At 39.3% G+C, this 21,607-nt stretch overlaps 1 protein-coding gene across 1 annotated transcript in view; it reads left to right on the forward strand.

The window, feature by feature from the left end:
• Nucleotides 1-21,607, forward strand: part of ptprub (protein tyrosine phosphatase receptor type Ub) — a 147,625-nt gene that overhangs the window by 17,516 nt on the left and 108,502 nt on the right. The window lies entirely within an intron of this gene.

The raw sequence follows: 21,607 nt of genomic DNA on the forward strand, positions 1-21,607 counted from the left end.
GGCAAGCTCATATCCCTTTATATGTATGCACAAACACAGAAAAACAAACACAGACGTACTGATAATGCATGTGTGTATGCGCGGATAAAGAAGATAATGACAACAAACAGGCAGTGATCCTAGTGAAGATATATTTATTAAACACTAACCATACAAAGTGCTACAAACTAATACGAATAGTGCAGTATACGAATACAATAAGTGCAGCGAACTGATACGAATACAATACGTGCAACAACTAATACAAATGCAATAAGTGCTACGAGGACGGCTCAGGGTAGTACTCACACTCACACAACGCTCCCCGTTTCTGTATTGTCTCAGTCATCTCAGTCCAGCAGTCAACATTTTAGAAAAATCAAAGATGTAATCATTTCCAAAATTCACAATGTGTTTTTTCTAACAAAATGTTGTCCTTCAATCCATATGAGTTTGCATTTAACCTGACAAAAAATGTCATGTTATACTTAAAAAAAACCTTATTACAAAACTTCAATGGAAACTTTGAAAGTTAAAAAAAAAATAAAGGACATTTGGAACCTAGCGGCTTGCTCCGTGCCCCTTTGTTCATCTCCCATTTACAGAGTCAGGGCTGTGTATGGAAGAATCAGTTATATCAAAAAAACACACACACACGCACACACACACACACACACACACACACACACACGCACACACAGGTGAAGTACAGCCAGGCGCATTGCAGTCTGACTCACTGGACTCTGTGACATGTGACTGTAATTCAGCCTCAGAGCGTCATAAGTCATATCTATAATGCATGGCATGCAACTGCATTACAGCAGTTAATATTACTGAATCACTTTGATGAATAACTGCAGATGAAATGGCTTTAATGTGTTCCTGACGTATTGTAGGTGGTTCTTAATAACCAACTAAGAACCACTATACAATGTATTGCACTTTACAATTCTATCAGGAGCCGACACAATAATAATCTATCTGGAAGCAATTTAACCTTTTTGTCTTCGTTATCTGTAACTCATGTATGTATACGTTTATAAACTTCAACAGCACTTATCATTAAATGAGTGTAATTTAAATTCATGAAGGAGTTATTTTTAGTTGCAAGAATCTGTCAGTGTCTTCAGTGTAAAGCTGAAACGATTAGTGGATTAATAGATAGTGGATGGAAAATATTTATTACATTTGTTGGTTGTAGCTTCTCAAATGTGATTATTTGATGCATATACTTGTCTAACATTATAGTAAATTGAATATATTTTGGCTGTGGACTGCTGGTTGAACAGCACATGACATTTGACGACTTGACCTTGGGCACTATAAATTGTAATGGCCATTAATTAATCAATATTGAAATAGTCATCAGTTTGAGTCTTTTTCAGTGTATTGGCTGTTCTAAAGTAGCAACATTCAGTATTCAGTAAATGCAAGCAGAGAAAAGAGTGGCTGTTATGACAATTGATTTTCCATTTTGTAAAACATTTGAGTGTTTCTAATTGTATTTCTTCGGTTATTAGGAACTACCCTCATACTAATGTCTAAAACATTTTCAAACCGTATGGAGGTTGAATTGTTCTAATGATTCCTCCGATACTAAAGCTGTCACGCTGCTGCGTGTCAATTATGTCCTTGTCACTAGCTGGAGGGTATAAAGTGGATTGTATTATCGATAATTTAACCCGCTGCAGCAGTCTCTCATGTGTCATCCCTCACACTCTTCCTCCCTCTCAGATACGGAGTGTATTTCTATGACTGGCTGCTGGTGTGAGGTCAATAACACATTTGTTAGAAGCAGGCCTGGCCCCCAGAAGAGGGATCTCTCTGGGTTCATCATTGGCTTATTAGACATACGTTTGTCTCGTATCGACCTGTTAGACATACTGCATGATCCACAACGGTTCCTCTATGCCCTCTTCTAGTTTTTTTTATCTCTGCCCATCCCACTGACAGCTCTCTGTTCATACATAAAAGCGGGATGGCGACTGACAGCAAATTTGTCTTGCTGAGCTTTTGGTTGTAATTGTGCCTGGAGATATGATGACCCAGTTTGAGGCAATGAAGTGATAACTGACTGCAAAGCTGTGAATCAGTTTTATGGGAAGCAAGGAAATATGCAAATAGAGATGCATTAAAGATTCCAACAAATTTAAGGGACCTCTTCTGACATGGTAATGGTTTAATTTAGTATGCATATAATTGTACCAAACTGTCTCCCATTAATTATTTTTGTATATTTCAGTTCTCATTAGCAGTAGGTAGAAGTGTCACTCCCACATATGAATGAATCATCATGCTGTCTGTCCCCGACTCCAGTTGGTAATCCAGTCTCAGATTCTCTCTCAGACAGTTTATGGGCAAAATGGCAAAGCCTCTGAAAGCGTAACAGGCTTGTAAATGCACAACACTGAGCTGGGTGTTCATTATGCTTTATCCATGTATATTTCTCTGTGCAACTTATTTGCTTGGATGCCTGGTTTTAAAAGATCCAGTCCTGCCAAAAAGAGATTGCTCCTGGTTCATTTTTGTCTTTCATGCTTTGAGGACTGGCAAAAAACCCTGTAAAGCATTGTCAAAATATATTTTAAAGAACAAACAACACACCAGAGTTATTGGAAGTATTTGGACATCATTTTTTTTGGGCTGTAATATCAGAACTGATGGTAGCATTAATGGCCAAATTGCCAGACTGTAATCTTCTTAAATGAAAGTGAGATATTGCTCTCAAGATTCATAAATGCCTCACTCAAAGTGAAACAGATAATGCTATAAATGTAGCACTTAGTTTTTTATATATATTCCAAAAGCATAACTAAACCACAGTTAAATGCTGCAGTCATTTCTCCCGGGCTCTGTAATTTTTGTAGCTATTGCTAAAATTGCAGACAAAAAAAGAACAGACAAAGCTCTTCAGGACTAATTGCCTCTGGAGAAAGCTCCCTCTTCAATGTGCAGTTAGCGGAGTTGTTATTACTGTACCTCTGCAGGCCTGTGATGGGCTCAGGTCTCAGGTGAATAGCTGCAGTGTCTCTTTGTTGTCAACAGAAGAAAGGAATGGCTGGCTATCTGTGGCTGGCAGGGTACCAGTCAGGGTTAGTGGTGCTTTCACGGCCCTGTTCCACCCGCTAGACTTCTTCATTGCCTCATCTGGGCCTGGAAATAATGCTAATCATCTCTGATAATGAATAGGAAGTAGAAGGAGGCAAAATACAAACCAATCAAGAGTGGAAAGTGTCAAATTGGGTGTACATAAATTTGCATTTGTGAAGAATTCTGTCTCCCTCTCAAACAGACTGCCAAGTGCCTGTGTTTATAGTGAGCCTGAAACTGCCACAGGCAAGATGGTCGCTGTTATTTATGTTCAAAGACTTCAGCTGTGATTGAAAAGGCAGCCCGCTCTTTGATTTACCACTGTGTATCAATCAATCAATCTATCATGAGTGTGTATGAGTGAGCTCGCCTCAGACTGCCGTGCTTCGTCGTTTTACAGCACTCACATCATTAGAATTCATATTGGAGGACGTTTCGCGTAGGCTTAAAGTGGAGTAGCTGCTTTACCGCTCTGTCAGCAGATACACCTTGATGATGTATAAGTTGACCTCTTTAGCTAGCAAAAAGCAAAAACTAAGACATGCAATGGGACATGAGAATGGCTTGTGATTGGTAAAGTTAGACATTTGAGGTTACTTTTGTTTAACACCTCTCTGCTTGTATGAAATTAATCCTGTTGTTCACTCCTGTGGTGTGATTTTCTCTCATAAAAATCTTACTACTCACTCACTCACTGCTCTAAGTACCTTGTTTTTTTTATGCTGTCTTCTTTTTGTATACAGACAGGAGGCACTTGCACCAGGGAGAGAAATGTGCAAAAAAAAAAAAAAAGGCCAAGTTAAATAGGTCAATCAAAAAACAAACAAGACTTTTGCACTTATAAATAGTCGTAATATATTTAAATTCAGAGAGCCCCACATTCTGGCTAACAGAATTAGGTGCAGAGGGTAGCAGTTTCAAGATGCTGTTATTTAATTGGATAAAGTATCTTGTTCAAACAAATCAGAGTTCTTTGGGGGGCTTATTAAACACCTCAATTTGCATTTTGTCATTTCTCCTTTAAAAAACAATCAAATTAGTAATTTGTTAGGAGTATTTTAAAAGCAACAGCTCTGGATGATAAATATGTATAAAGGTGAGTTTTTTTTTGCTTCATGTCTTGATTATTCTCTGTATTTTTTTTTTATGAAGGCATCAAGCTTTTCTCCTCCAAATTCTGCTCCCACGCTCTTGGACACTATTTCAGTTGTCGTTCTGCTGATAGGCAGGCAAGCCTGTGCTTGCCCGTGACTGACAAACATCCCCTCTCTGGTCCCTAAAGGGTTCTGGCTGGGTGGAGAATAGAAATTCCCAAGGTCACATGTCTTCCACATTTGAATACAGTAATGTTCTCTCTGATCTTGATTATGAAACAGATTTGTTTTCTTCTTTTGAAAGCGCAATGTTAACGTTAATCTGAAGTGAAGTTTTGGACAGGCTGTTTATTGGGTGTAAAGATCGGAGTGTTGTTGAAGGACTGATTTTGTCGATTAACTCTCAGTAGGAACATCTAAAGGGGAAACAAGAGTATAACCTTCCAGAATAGACTCATTCAAAGCAGTGACCAAACTGATTACCCTTGTGTTCACCTTGTCATCTGATAGCTCTCTGAAGAACAGAGGAGAGGAGGAAAAAGGCTGGTAATGACTGACGAAAGACTACTTTTTATGCAGATTAGATGCAAAGTATTTTTAACCATGCAAACTCTGGTGGATAACAAATTGTTTGTTTCGGGGCTTTGACAGTTTGTTTGAATATGTAGATACTACAGGGGAAACCGTGAGGGAAGGCAGGCAGAGATAACGCTGCTCATTTGCAATCAGGTCTTGAGATTAGATGATACTTGTTGGTAACAGTGCAATAGAGTTTAAAGCACTACGCCTTTTAATAACACCTCAACACCCAGTTGTTTTCCTTTTATTTCCATTTAAGTAGCTTTGATTTGGGAAATATCATGACAGTATCACGTATGTTCTGTATTGTTGTAACTCTTAAATCAAGCTGTATGAGGTTTCAATTGAATTAAATATCCAAAACCAAGACTACATTATATTCATAGCTGCACCATTTCATTAAAAGGAAAAATTTAAATGGATTGTGCAGAATTTTATACACATTTCCCAAAATGTAGTGTTACATACAGTTGCAATCAGAAATATTCAACCCCCCAAAGATTTCAAGGATTTATCAATTAAAGTTTTTTCAAAGAGCAAGATTCTGCTTCAGATGACTTCTTTATGAGTTGAGTGATACATAAAATCAACACAGAAAATGCATGATGTAGTATTTGTGTGTAACAGTATATTTTGTTAAGATAGCCATGTCACAATTATTCAACCCCTATATAATATTGTCTGACAGTTTTTATGGCCTAAAGTGGAGTTGAAACATAATGAAGCCTTTAGGAACTCTATAATGATCCTTCATTTGCTTTAGCTGTGATGCATATATAAACCCCACCCATGAAGGTATTCAAGGTGAGCTGCAAACATGGGAAAGACAAAGGAGCTTCCACAAAAGCTGAGAGAGGAGATTATTTCATCACACCTGAAGGGCCTTGGGTATAAGAAGATTTCCAAAAAATGTAATATTCCAAGAGACACCATTGGAGCATTATAAGGAAGTTTAAAACTTATGGAACAGCTGCAAACCTGCCTGGCCATGGAAGAAAGCCCAACATTTCATCAAGGGCCCTTAGCAACTTAGTCAGAACAACTAAGAGAAACCCCCGTGTGACTGCAAGACACCTACAGGATGACCTGATGAAGGCTGGTACTAGTGCTTCAGTGGCAACTATAAGACGTGCACTGAATAAACAAGGACTTCATGGCCGGACTCCAAGACGAAGTCCACTCTTGACCACAAGGAACATCAAAAGTCGACTAGAATATGCCAGGAGGAATTTGGATAAGACTACAGAGTTTTGGGAGACAGTTCTATGGACTGATGAAACCAAACTGGAACTGTTTGGACATATGGACCAGCGGTATGTCTGGCGTGCGAAAAGCCAGGCTTATGACCAGAAGAATACCATCCCCACGGTCAAGCATGGAGGTGTGTCATTGATGATGTGGGGCTGTTTTTCTGCGGGAGGAACTGGCAATCTTGATCGTGTACCTGGCATCATGGATTCCCAGAAATACCAGACCATTTTAAAGAGGAAGGTGATGCCTTCTGTTGGCAAATTAAACCTTGGTGATCATTGGACTTTCCAGCAAGACAATGATCCCAAGCACACCTCCAAGTCAACCAAAGCTAGGTCGAGAAAAATATCCTGGAACGTCCTGGAGTGGCCTTCTCAGTCACCAGATTTAAATCCGATTGAAAATCTTTGGTGGGATTTAAAGAAGGCAGTTGCAGCACGGAAGCCATCAAACATCACTGAGCTAGAGGCTTTTGCACATGAAGAATGGGCAAAGATTCCAATCGAGAGGTGTAAGAAGCTTGTCAGCACTTGCCCAAAACGTTTGTTAGAAGTAATAAAAGCTAAAGGATGCGCCACAAAGTACTGAAGCTGGGGGTTGAATAATACTGCACATGCACATGTGTTAAAAGAGTTACATTTTTCATTTGAACTTCAAAGTTAAGTCAACTTCTGTTGTCAAAATAACTCAGATATGTATCAATAAATATTTTTTGTTGTTTAATGAGGTTTTTCATCATTTATTGTCATTATCTTTCATCCACATCACTATAATGTCTTTTGAGGTGAGGGGGTTGAATATTTCTGATTGCAACTGTATTTGTTTTCTTTGGAACCTTTGGGATCTCCAGTAAAATGTAAAATAAACTTCTTGATGGTTTAAGATCCACAAGCGTGTTGGACTGAAAGAGCTGAGCCACATGGCAAATCTCTGAATTTACCAGTGGATCAATACATGGATCTGATCCATGTGTGTTCTCCTACAAGCTCCTGTTGCCAGGTGATATCTTTGATTGGGAAGACAACATTAGTAAACTGAAGAAAGTAGTGGCAATCAGTATATTTCTCCTTTTTCATAAACACAGCCATCTCCACCGAAAACCTTCCTGCTCCCAGTGATCACATGTGTTGCCCACACTTGCCCTTCATAACAAGTAAATCAAGCAATGCAAACACTGCAAATAAGGCTCTTTTGGGTGGCAGTCACTTAGTCTGTCTGGACTTGGCTTGGGAACTTGAGGGTAGCGGGTTCAAGTCCCAAATGGAACAGGTACAGAGTGTGGCCCGGCAGTTTCTGAGGTGCCCTTGAGCAAGTCCCTCAACACCTAACTGCTTTTGGAGCCATCCCCCCCACACAGTGTTAATTACGAAAAAAACAACAGAATGAAAAAATGATTTCCCCAAATGCACATTAACTTACATTTTGTAGTACAATAGATCAATCTAGTATTTTTGGTGGTGATATCAATGAATGAAATATATCAATCAAAACCCACAATGTAGATATTCAAGGTATGACTGCTGCTAACCTTTTTTTTTGCCAAGTATGAATTCAGCTTTAGATCATGGATACAAGAGGCTGAAATTGGAATGAGATCGGATTAGAACCGCTGCTCCTTCTCACTAAAAGGTCTTCAGACGTTGTTGGCAAGGTTAAGGCATCTGATTTGGATCCTGGGTTTGACCCAGAACACACTGTCGGGATTATTTATCCCGCCTGGTTCTAGGAGCACCTCTGTAACTCCCGGCAAGAGCAGGAAGATATGGACAACCATACCCTCAGTACCATTCTCCCCAACTGGGTAAGTGGCAGAAAGTGGATGGATGGCTTGAACAACTTTTAACTGGGGTTTAAAACTAGACTGAACACTATGCCTGCTTAGTTGTGGACTTTTCCTGCCCAGCCCCAATTAATTTAGATGTTAAGGTTATTAAAAAAACATTCCCCCATTATATCGTCCCCTCACGCCCACTTCTCCCCCTTACTTTTGTTGTCTAAAATCAGCCTAATTTTGGAGGTGACCTGCTACTCCTGAGATTAAGTTATGTATGATTTTCCTAATCCTCACTGACAAGTGTGTGTGAGTGGTGAAGCCAACTTCTGCAGCATGTCATCCACTAACAGATGGCATAAATCATTCTCTTAAACGCTGCATTAAGTATTAATCATTCTCAAGCGCTGTCACTGTCACACTGCTTGGTGGGCCACAAGCGTGCAAAGTGTGATTAATGGAGGTGGAGATTTAAGGAGCCACTTTTGAACCCCTAACCCCTTTTACCTAGCATCCCCTATCGGCTGCGGCAGGGTTTACGGAGCAGCTGCACTTTCGCAACAATGACCTCAATGAAGTTGCCGAATGGATCATCACGGATAATTCGCTCTTTGGTGTGGCAAAACCCCTCACTCAGTAAAAGTGACCATTTTTAGATTGATGTGAAATTTACTTTATTTGACTTTGTGGACTCCATGGATTTTTTTTTTTTCTCTGATATCCCATGCTGTTTTCTTTTGTTCTTTAAGACAATGTGTCAAAAAACCCAAAGGAGACATAGTTTAGTACAGTTGGAGGCACATGATTATCCAGGGTAGAGAGTGTCTCATTCTCTACACCATCAAACTCTCGTATCGTGGCAATTACCTTCATGATATCCAGCCATTTAGTTAAGACAAAGTTTATGTAATTGTATTACTGAAACAAGTTTTCATCAGTTTTCTTGACAAAATAAAGTGTGAAAGAACATGATAAAATGTGTTTGTGAACAGTGAAATATTTGACAATGGTGATTGAAGAGCATTTAATTACATTTTGACTAGTCATAAGTCCTCTCATTATTTGCTTTCTGAGTATCATAGCTTTCATTATGACATTTATAGTAATGAATTTCCCCCACCTGTGAACTAAACTAATTTCACAGATTTTGTTTAAATGCTGTCACACAGCCTCGATCAGTGTTCATTCCTTCATTTAAACCTTCCAAGACTCTGATCCTATTGCTGCTCCAATCAGAGAGAGTCCTCCCAAGAAAAACGACAGAATCGGCCAATTTTTACTCTTGTCCGTCAAAAGAAAGGAGCATGATGACATATAGTCATCCAAAGAAGGAGTTCAGTTTTGATGGATGGATCAACAAAACGTTGAACTCTAACTGCTGTTCGCTTAATTTTACCTTTTACTCTTATTTTTGTAACAGCTGCTAACTGGGGCATCAGATCACAAAACATTTGTATTTGTTGTTCCAAATGTTAATGACCAACTATGCATTCGGTCTTTTAAAGCAGGATGATGTCACTTCTGCTGAACAGTGGCCCCCTTGGCCAGGAGGGGCAATTACACACTTGATAAAGACATTTATTTCCCCAACCATTGAATTGTTTATCTGTGACATAGTGTAACTGGAGCACGACTAGAAAAAAGTCATGAAGTGAGCAAACTTTATTTGTTATGGCAGTTGGATATCAGCCACTATAAGCTACTGGTCATATCAGAACAATTAAGGCAATAGCGGCAAAATCACTGACTGGCGAATAAACAAAGAATAAATTGCGACCGCTGATGTCACCATGAATTGCACATCCCTTGCTATCCATGCTTATTCACAAAAGATATTATACTAATGATATTATAGCGGAAACATGCTCATAGTGTTTTTCGGTTGAGTGCAATTTCCCCTTTTTGCTTCTGAATGCAGTAATCCATGTGGCAATTTATATGTTGCCTTTGCAGCAAGAACACAGTTGGCAGAACAATGGCAGTGTGAAAAAGTAAGACTACAGACTACGAGCTACAGGTCTTGACCAATGAGTTGCAGAGGCATTTCTCGAAACTTCAGGCAAGGAATTTAAACGTGACAGAGGAAACTGTATTGGGATTCAATATGCCATAATCACTGGAAAGTTTTGGCGTCATGTTGCTTATAAATGCCCTTCAGACGCTAATAATTTTACTTCCAACTGAATGTTGCTGTTTGTGCTAATCTTTGTGAATTGGACTTTTTGTAATGAGGCTCATTTGCATAGAAAGTAGCCAATTGTGCTCCAAATTATGCATAGTACCTAGTTTCTAAGTAATGCAAATATCACAGGAGCACCAAGACGCTTTGAGCATGGCAGAGCAGGGAATTTCACCCTTTGCGGGTGCTTGGAGAATCACATGATGTCTATTTTGTTTAGTGGATGCAACAGCTGCACAGCGCTTTTGTGATTTTGGCAAAGAGTGTGTTGAGTTGACTATGGATGCTTTTTATAGCCTGGAAACTGCATTGAATTGGACGATTGCATTTTTACTACTTTCGGTAGTTATAGTCACGTTTAAATTAGAGAACCTGCCTATAGTAGTGCCATAGTTGAGATACAAAGTATAATCATATTTAAAGAATCACTGCTCGTGTGCAGCAGCATACACACAGTAGGTCGCTGTCAGTCTCACAGTCATCCTTTATTCTATTTGAAATGGACTTGTAGCTCCTAAGCAACAAAATGAAAACATCGAGAAAACATCTCGAACTAGAGTAGAGAACAGTATGTAAGCATGAGTCAAGCCTCCATTCCTATTTTCAGGTATTGTTGGATATATGACTTCCGCTCAAGCTCATAATACTGTTTGTCATTGCAAACATGAAGTCGTGTGATTATAGTGCTTTTTAGTACAGGGCCAGTCCTTTCTCTTAGAGGCAGATTTCTCTTCATCATCTTCATCATCATGTTTCTTGTCCCTACAACGGTCCTCCAGTTATGTGCAGTGGCAGCCCTGGCTCCAGGATTACCACTCTCCTCCTTTGCTCCCCGTGCTGTTGCCACCCTTGCCCCTCGATGCCTTAGCTCCTGCTCGTCTTGCCAGTGCCCTTAATCTGACGTTGATGCAAAGCGAAAGACCCTTGGCGCTCCTCCGACATCCCTATTCAAGCCCCTCTGCGCCTGTTCTCCAATCTACTGCCTTTGCATTCCATTTGCTTAGCTTCAGGCTCTGAGCTCCCCCCCCACACACCCTCCCCTCGTCCCTTCTCTCCACTGTTGCTGCTGCCGGGATGCTGAACTATGAGCTGCAGCTGATGTGGTTTGGCGAGCCGTGCGAAGTGAGATACAATGCATAATTATGTTGTCAGAGGACATCATAAAGGAAACATCTCAGTCCAGAGACATCACGTTGTGATTCTATCATTCTGCATCCTGCTGAGTGCAGCGTTAATAAAATGGAGGCTCACACTGTCCGTGATGGCAGATGGAGAGTTCCAAAGCTTGTTAGAGAGATTGTGAGCTTTTTGCTTTTCATGACTACCACAGTAAAGGTATTTTTAGTGATATGCTATATGTCGTTGTGAATCTACAGCTATTGAGCCAGAGTTCATGTGTAGGTTTATCCTCAAGCCTTATGTACTGTATATGTTGAAGCAAATGATTGTGATGTTAATAATCCCAGGGTTCCTAGAACAATGAACCCCTTGGGAAGTTACTTCTTTTTGTAGGTGTTTGCTCTGATAATTAGACCATAAAGATATGTATCAGTTTTTTTATGTAGTTACTTTTTCAATGTTCAGGTGAAAGAAATTGTAGTGTGTTTGTTGAATGATGTGTATTGATGAGCCATTAATGACAAACAATAATTTCCCCAGCCTACAAGCACACCTCATTTGGACCAATAGTGGATAGAGATAGAGACACAGGACATAAACAATTAACACAACAACTAATATATGATTCCTTTGTTTATGAAAGACACATTCAAGCAACACCTGCATTCAGAGGAAAACTGGCCTGATCTAACAATAGCAGTCCAATTTCATCATAGTTAGATTTTATAATTAGGACACAAATGGATCTTTCTGAACGCCGTACTGCGTAGACTAGACAGACACATGCTGAGAAAATGTGGAGTGTACCAGCAGGGCCTCTCCGCCTATACAGACAATCGGAAATAAAAAAAATAAAAGTTTACTCAGCCATCCACTCTATTCTAATGCCAGGTGTTAGAGGTCTATAACTACTTGATCCCTGATTAAACCCCTTAACTGATTTTACTGTCTGTTTAATGCGGCTGTAAAAATCCAAATCTGTGAAGTTTGTTAGGAAAATTACTCCTTTGACGATGTCTGCATGTAGCTATGTTTGAAAATGCTCTGTAACTTTTCTCTAAAAGACGAGATTTTGATCACTATACTTGAATGCAAACTAAAAAATGTAGACACCATATAATACAGAATGACAATGTTTCCTTGCTCTCGACAATTCATTTCCCCTTTCAAGACTTTAAAAAAGAGAGTTTGCACCTTCATGGAAGATATTATTACAAAAAAGTGCAGTTCTTATAAAAGGGTAAAAACCTCATGAAAGGATTGAATTATTTTCTGACCTTTTACTAAATCGCATAGGTCTTTGAAAGCAGCTAAAACCTTTTTACAACGTGCCCCCGTGAAAATGTTTTTGAGGTGCATTTATGGCCTGTGGAAAATGATCCCTCTTTTAAGCCGAAGTGTGGCAAAGGGTGTTTTAATTCGTTTTTCGCTTTTGAAACATTTTTATGAAGAAAATGTCACATTTTGCCTCAGCTGCTGATACTGTCTCAAAGGATAAAGTCTCTCATTATATGAACAAAAGAGAATCATTTTGTCCTTTATTGCATTATTTGTAAAGAAAATTTTTGAGGATAAATAGCATACCAGTCATGTTTCTGTCATTTGGATGATTCAATATGCTTAATATTTGATAGTGGGCATTTAATTCACTGTTTGATGTCTATGGTTGTCAGTGCTCAAAAGAGAATACTAAGTACTTGGAGATATAGGTCATCTCACATGAATTTGAACTGTAAAATGAAAAATGGATACATACAGATAAATTGGTTAGTAAAGACATGGCTCATATGCATATAGTTGGCCATGTATGATGACAGTTAAAAATGTAGGCCAATACATGAAGTCTCAGAGTAGAAGTCAAATTGCTCCACAGCCCTCCCAATCTCAATTCTCAGTTAGTTTGAGCTCGCAGCCATCTGTGGCTGCATGACCTCCAATTCACTCTGCATGGGTCCCACAACTGTTTGGTTGAGGAGGAGATGGAAGTAGCCTGTAGGGTCCTCCAGCAGTAAGGAAAACCAATTGGGGCAGAATCGCAACTGAGGCACAGCAGGGCACAGATATATCTGAAGGCTCCGCATGCTCTTATGTAGGCTTGTTAATGTTTAGGGTTGTACCCTGCATTAACACAGCTGATCAGAGAGTTAGCCACAGGCATGGGATATCTAAGAAACGTTTGCTGCTACAAATCATGGAACTCATGTGCTTGGATTCACGGTTTACTATGAAGAGGCTAATTCTAGAAAATATGTAGTTCGGAGCATAAAAGGTGTTTTAATGAACTCTCTAGTATGTTGTTTTGCATTTGCATTGAGTTAAAATAAATTGGAATTATCAATCAACAATAAAATGCAAGTAATGTGTGTCCTTTTCTCACTAGGAGTCATGCACAGGGCTTGACCATTTTAACTTCAACAGTCAGTTAGGGAAGCAAAATCATTTTGAAGAATTTGGATGTGCAGTCCACATGCTGCATTCGCATGAAACGATGCAGACGCCAGACGGCAAACTGGACGAGGGAATGATGGTAACATCAGGTGAGATGGACAGAGGATACCGGCAGTGGTTTACTGGAAGTAAAGTTTAAACTATTTTATCTCTCTGCCATCCTCCTTGACAGAATTTACAAAAGGATGTTGTACACATGCAATACTAGAATGATGACATGAAATTGTGGACACCATAGCAACATATCGTCATTCTTGTTTATTTTGCCGTCCTGCTATGCCTTCGAACTCTTGATTTTTCCTGTGCCATCCAGAGGGTCTTGTCCGTCTGCCTGATTCCATGTAAATGTAGCTTTAGTGTGCACAGCCCTTATTCCTCTGGCCAGCAGCCAAATATAACAAATGAACCCCTAACTCACCAACTTTCAGTGTTCATCTGCCAGCAGAATGTCCGTATTCTGCAGATTTCTTCCAAATTTCTGTGGAGGTGCTTAGTTATCTTCAGCAGCAGAATATCAAGATTTTTTCAAAGAAATGGAGTGTAAAGGGGCCGATGCTTCGCCTGCCCAAAAGGGACCATTCTCTATGTTCTTGGAGTGTTTTTATGTTGAATTTGATGTTCAGCAGCAAGGTCTGACAAATGTGCTGAGCTCCTACCTGTAGAATTCTCCCTCTGCAGTTGTGACTGTTTAAAGTTTGGAAGTAGCAGTATTTCAATGCCTAGAACATATATTTCACTTTTGTTTATCAAAAAAAAATAAAAGAAGTGGCCAAGTCATCAAGTCATTTCATCTCCTGCCTCCTTTGTCATTTCTTCAAAGAGAGACAGCTGCTGCCGTCATTCAGGGTTCGGTGGTAGACGCTCCCACTTTCATAGTCCAATAAAAACACAGATGCCTGCTACAAACAGCACTGCTGGCTGTCAGTGCAACGCAAGCATGGCCACCGATTTCGGGCAGAATTTATTGTGTTGTGGTGCATTGTGTTCTCCTTTTTAACGTCTTCCACGCACAAGAGGAACTCATCAAAGCTCACACAGCTCACACAGGGCACATTGATTGAAGGTGCAGAGGGATTCTTGGAATTGCTTTTTCTTTGGCAAAAGCTGATTCTGAACTGTAGGGAGAGTGAGAGGGCGGCGATCAGCAGAGAGAACAGAGAGATAGAGCGGAGTGATCGAAATGCTCTCGGTGGCCTGTTTGTATGACTCAGTGGAAAATGTGCTTCAGTGAGTTCGGCCCCTCTGAAGATACAGAGGTGCTTCCTGGGGCGAGCTGGAGCCCATGCTTCCACCCTCACCTCCCTCAAAATGAGCCAATAGTTTAATTAGCTTGCTCACGGCGAAATGTTGGCAGCCTTCCCTCTCTCTGTTCCCCCCAGGACTTCTCACCTCAAACACCGTCCCCTACTGGTTGGCTGGGGTCCAATAAAGAGTGCTACTCCTTATGATCTTTCTCTCTTTCACTCTCTAGCTCTCACTGTAGCAAATACGCTCAGGTTTTATATATTTGTTTTGCAGTCAGGGCAATAAAATATTAAACATTTAATTTACACGCCATTATCACCTTAGCACCAATGCTATTTGACTTGGCATTAAGAAGTATGTAGGTTTTTCTTTGAAGAGGCTTGTAACATTGTCCTTGTCCATGCAATTGATCAGGGAGCAAATTGGATATTCATGACTTTTCGGTAAAGTCCGACGTGCGTCAGAGGGGAATTTGTTTAAAATGGTATTTCCTACCCAGAGAGCATTGACTCTGTCTTCAAATTGCCGAGACTGAGGCATGGCTAATGACTTTAAAAAAGGCTTTTTGTTCCTGCGTCCTTTACTCTCCGTAACATGGCTGGAACATGGTTTCGTCCTCATCTCGTCTCCCCTCGTCGCTGAAGCACCGAGCCATCTCTCTGCACCTCGATCCTCTCTTTTCTCTCTTCACATGCTGTCGACAGCCGACAGTCACTGATTAGTTCCCAGGAGACCAGTGGAAACGCTCATACACGCTACATTATTATGTCTGAAAACATACAGCGTGACCCAGAATCAGTATCGTCTTCTACGTAATGTGGGTGTTTTTCTCATTGTGTATCTGGAACTCATCATGACTGCAAAAATTCAAACCACACAGTGATGTGGAGTATCAATGCACTGCTAGGTCGGCCAGTGCTGGACTTGGCTCTGATTTTTACACTTTCCATGTCTACTGCAAGGACCAGCTGAACTAACAAAGTCCAGTCTTTCAGTCTGGATCTTTCAGACATCGACGCTGCAGTGCAGAAGGACCAGTTCAGGGCAGGTTAGGTTTGCCAAATAGCAAACTAATAACTGTTGAAAGCCACAAACGGAAATAGTGTCATTTATCGGAAACCTCTTGGACGTGAGGTCAGTTCAATAACTTCCTTGCTTCCTTCCTCAAGAATGGAGGAAAGGATAAGAATGAACAGAGAGTGCCATGACACTTAAGGTTTATTTGGTGTCTCTTGTGGCCGTGTCTCCTCAGATTGAGTGTGAAAGCACATCCTCATGTGTGATTGCTGGATGTCTATTCCCATTTCTCTACATGTCCATCTTTGTTTGAGTGACTGCCTGTCTGCGCCGTGTCTCTGTTGCAGCGACAGCGTATACTGCACATATAAATGAATACGCAAAGACATAAGCGCACATGCATATATGAGCACACACTGGACTGACCACTTGGCTCCGGCCGCAGCGAAATTGATGCAAAAGACCACGAGACTGGGCAGGTGGCAGCTGCACCAGGAAGTAGGCCCACAGCAGGCCAAAGAAGCGTGTGCTCATAGGAGCTGCCCGGATACTAGAAGATCAGGTGGACATTGACGGCTGGCTGGGTGGCAGCCCAGAAAGGGCAGCAGAGCAGTTGGGTGCTGGAAGGAGAGGAGGACACTGTTAAAAGGTGAATAAGCGGGTCTCTTTAGTTGAGTTTGACTTTTTTAGCCCTCCAAAGCATTTGATCTGTTTTTCTTTCTTTCCTTCATTGTTGATGTCTTTGTTAGTCAGATTAGCATTGTTGTTCAGAAGGTTGCCCCCGAGGACAGTTTCTGAGTGCACAGAGCCATCTGGAGCACCAGGTTGACTGTAATTAGGGGAACTGACGCCGGTACCTCAGTGTGAGCTCCTACAAACATATCGGTGGGTTTAGTTGACTTTTTTTCTTGTTTTTTCTGTTTCTGTCAGGGGCTTAGAACATTAACCGTACCCATTCGCACAGCGGTCCACGGTGATTTTTTGATTTATAAAATATGACGCATTGCATTGTGGGATTGTTAAAACGAAATATTGCCCTGGCCACTACTTTTTTTCTTTTTGTTGTGGTAACGATTGAGGGTTAAAATATTGCATTGTATAGGGAGGAATTTTAGACACAGCCCTGAGCAACTAATGAGATCAAAACTTTGTATTTGTTCACTTGTAAATATCACTGAATATGTTGTAACATGGTGGTGTGTTTGTTTGATTTTACATATTTACATCAGTGTTAGGTGAATATTTTCATGTGCCTGCTTATTGCTGCTAAGACACGTTCCAGGCCACCCCCTTGATAATCCCTTAAAATGTCATGCCTAAATGGGACGATGCCCCTTTTCTGCTTGGCTTTAGAGCCGCCAGACTTCAGTCAGCCTGTAACAAGCACACTCTACTGTGCAGTATAATTAATTAGCTGCATGTTTTTGACCCAACAATGTCATTCAGATTTCTTGCTTTTATTATTTTCATGCAGCAACCTGAATGCATTGTGATTTGTCATTTATGGACCCTAAACACCTTTTTTCTTAATCAGCTGTTTTTGCCTTTCTCACTGGTTTGATATGTGCAGTGCTCATTTAGAAAAAGGTCAATCTCCTGTTTTTTCTGTGCCCCAATCAAATGAGTTACCGTTAATCAAATGGGATCAAAATGCATCTTCGCTGTCCAGATGTAGCTGATTAGCTGTTGAGTTTTAAACCTTTGATGGATAATCATGATGCATGATGCACCCCCCAAATTTAAACTTTGATTGCTGCCTATGTTGTGATAAATATTTGAGTTTACAGAGAACACTTTTCAGAGAAGAAAATGAAAATTTAATTAAAATATGCTAAAAAATAGGCACAGGTTCAGCAGACACAATGCTACTACACTTCAACAATGTATATCCTTACTGGTTAAGAGGAACAACTTGCTTGTGAATGCTTCGTAAGTTTAAATATTTACTTATTTTTCTAAAAAGTGCATCGCATTCAAATCAGTTGTGGCGTATGTGTTCGACACAGCTTGTAGGACTATATTATAGTATATTCCACAAAACTAATATTCTACCATCTGTGTGTGACTGTGGTGCTGTTGTTAGTGTTTAGGTGATAAATACAGCACAACTTCTTCTTTAGTGCTCACAGCAACATTTTGAAAACCAGGGAACAAAGGTCACGTTTCTCAGTTGAGTAATTTTTGTAAACTCGTTCCACAAAAGGGATTAATTACACAGAAAAAACCTTTATAAAAGGTCAAATAATTTGGCCTTTGGTTTTTCCATATAGGTGTCAAATGTAGAGAGAAGCGAGATAAAGAGCATACACATTTTATGCTGCATAGAACAAAGGAACAATGGGTTGTGAGGGAAAAAGAGATAACTGAAATCCTCACTGAAGTCCTCCCTTCTCCCTGCCTTCATGTGATCCTATATGTGGGTTAGTGGAATTGAAAGGCTGCAGGTTGTGGAGACAGCAAATGGCTGCCTTTGTGTTAGTGGAATTGACGGGCAGCAGAGCGATGAAGCTGCTACGGGGTATGTGGTTTAGCAGACTTGATAGACACCAGTTTTTTTTTATTTATTTCCCAGCGAGTCGGGACGCTACAGGCAGTTTGATTAGGATGCACAGTCAAATTGAGTTGGCTCAGCTGGTCAGGAGTTGCATGGAATTGGCTAAGGTCAGTCAGAATGGGAAATAACAGTTTATATTTGCGTTGGAGATGGATGTTTACCCGAAATAATTGTGAACATTAAATTCAGACATTGAACTCATGACCTTTTTTAAAGAACCCTGATGTTGTCCCTTTGCTTGTATTGTGGCGATCGCAAATCATTCACACTGCAGACGGTTTGATAGAAATATCACAAGAAAGAACCATCTCTGAAAATGTCTCTCTAACTGGAGCTGCTAAGCCAGAGAATGAATCAAATATTTACTTAAACTGTTCAGTTACTACAACAACACACCGGAAGTGTCAACACTCTCTTCAGTTATGCATATCTTCCACTGCAACCCTTTAACCGAGGACCTGGAGATGCTAGCGCGCTAGTGAGTAATACATTTAAGATTTAATACGTGTTTTGTTTGACACATCGTAATCACCATTTAAGCACATTTGAATTGCATCATAGTTTAGAGGATGTAATAATAATAATTTGATTCATAGCACTAAGAGGGATTATGAATCATTATGATTAGGTCATAACATATTAGTATCTAAATTAAAGACATCAATTATTTCACAAGGAAGGTGTGTCATAGTTTAGTATTTATCTCTACATGTTTATTATTTAAATATCATGATTTTCAGAGAAACTATTTTGGATCAGGTACTTACTTCTTTCATCAAAGTAATTACTCTAGTTTACTCAGCAGGAAGCAATTATTATTTGAAAGTATATATGTGCTTTTCATAGAATTCCAATTGGAAATTAACTGCAAATGATCTCAAAATATGTAATAAGAAAAAAGATCAAAGGAAAAAAGCCCTTTGTAGGTTAATTAAATAACTTTGTAAGTATTAGTGAACCCAGTCTTTACCTCTGGTCTTTTTTTAATGCTGTCAGGTGTGCAATCCTTCCTTTACATGATGCATACACTATAAGAGCTGCTACTAACAAAGTTCATTAATGTATCAATCTTTTATTTGTTTTATCAATTAAACCAGTCTATGAATTGTCATAAAATCGTTTAAAACAGCCATCACAATTTCCGAGAGCCCAACACACCATTACACTAACCATTATTGTTATTATGAACCAATCTGCTGTTTTGTTCTTGCATAAACTTGGCATATTCAAAATCCTTTTTTTTTCTGTCAATGAATCCTGTCAATCCTAAAATACTAAGTTTACTATCATATGTCACAAGACAAGCTCAAGCTAAAATGAGACCATTTTTGTTTTAAAAATCCTTGATTAATGGATTATCATAACAACTCCCAATATTTTTCTGTAGATTGACTAACCAAATAATGGACTAATCATTTCAGTTCAAGACTAGACCCAAAGAGACTAAATATATATATATATATATATATATATATATATATATATATATATATATATATATAGATATAGATAGATAGATAGATATATATATATATATATATATATATATATATATATATATATATATATATATATATATATATATATAGATGGATAGATAGATAGATATGAGGGTTGGGCACAGAACGTGCCCAACCCTCATGGGTTTACAAGACACCAACAATACAGCTGCAGTGGATCCACATCTCATCAAGTCACATTTGATTGATGAACAACCGGTTGCTTCATCGCTCAATCTTAAACAAATATAAACACATATATATATAAACCAGACAGAAGCAGCAAATCAGAGGCTGAAACCAGGGAATGATTGGCATTTACTTAAACATTTAATAAATTATCAAACTTGTCGGCAAATCATTTCCAGTCGATCAACTCATCAGTACATCGAGAGATCACTAAAATATGCGCTGAAACAAAACAATGCAGTGTTTGGCTCAATTTTTTATCTCATTACATGTTCCCAATATTTCATATTTCATAAGAGAACCTTTGCTGCAGTTGTCTCAGTCCCTCACTGAAATAAAATATGTGTTCTAGCTGAGAGACTCGTGTCTTATAGTCCTTCAGTATGTCAAGGACTTCCTATTCTGCAGTGTGGTTATTATTCCTTTGCTTTGATCCTACTTTTGCAAATTAGTTATTTTATATGTCTCTCAAATCTAAAAAAGTATTCACGGAACTAGAGCCTTGAATGAAACACATGTTGGAAATGAAGCCACCAGACAGGAGAGAAATCCTCCTGCTAATTAAACTGATTTGTTATATGGGCCTTTGCTGTCACGATCCACCTTGTTTTTTGTCTTCTGATGGAAGTGAAGAGAAATGCAAAGTGGAGATGAATGCACAGCAATGCAGTCCTACCAGAACAAGACTCAGAATAGATAGACGATTTGAAATGAAAAAAAGTATGATAATTAACTCCTTATTAGCAACTGAGAATTCTTTTACTGTAGGGGGTTCGATTCCCACAGGACCCGGGAAGTGGAATAATTGATGTTTTATTTTTTCTCTGCGAAGGAGAAACAGAAGACAACAAGCTCAGATTGCCTTTGTTTTATAATCTTTGTTTTCCCTTTGTGTTGCCCTCAGAATAGCACAGAAAGGGAGGAATAATATTTTTGACTCTTTGACTATTCTACTGACATTCAAGATACTTTTATCATCAACCCTCCACCAAGAATGAAATATTGTACCAGCCCTTTAAAGTGAAGGCAAAATTAATTTCCAAGATGAATCGTGGTTCACTGTTATCTTAGGATTCAGTGTGAATACAACTGTAGCGAGCCTTTGTGTCATCGTTCACCATCAGAAGATGAAAAAGGAAATGTTCTTGAACAATGTGGCTTTCCTTCATTTGAATTATTTTATGGAAATCAAGGGGGGAGAGTTATGTATCTTATTCTTTTTGCTGATGGCAGGGTAGGGCCATTTCACATTTTATCATCCGAGTTTGAGAAACAGAATAGACATCTTTGTTATTTATTTTTAGTTTATTTAGCAGGGACATTGCACAATACATACAGCGGGTAAAATAAGTATTGAACCTGTCACCATTGTTCTCAGTAAATATATTTCTAAAGGTGCTATTGACACGAAAATAGAGTAATCCATACATACAAAGAAAAGAAAAGAAATAAGTTCAGAAATTAAGTTATGTGTAATAAAATGGAATGATACAGCGAAAAAGTATTGAACACGCTTACTGAAATTTATTTATTATTCGTACAAAAGCCTTTGTTGGTAATGACAGCTTCAAGACGCCTCCTGTATGGAGAAAC

This window comes from Anoplopoma fimbria, chromosome 20 (assembly GCF_027596085.1).
Source record: "Anoplopoma fimbria isolate UVic2021 breed Golden Eagle Sablefish chromosome 20, Afim_UVic_2022, whole genome shotgun sequence".
NCBI lineage: Eukaryota > Metazoa > Chordata > Actinopteri > Perciformes > Anoplopomatidae > Anoplopoma > Anoplopoma fimbria.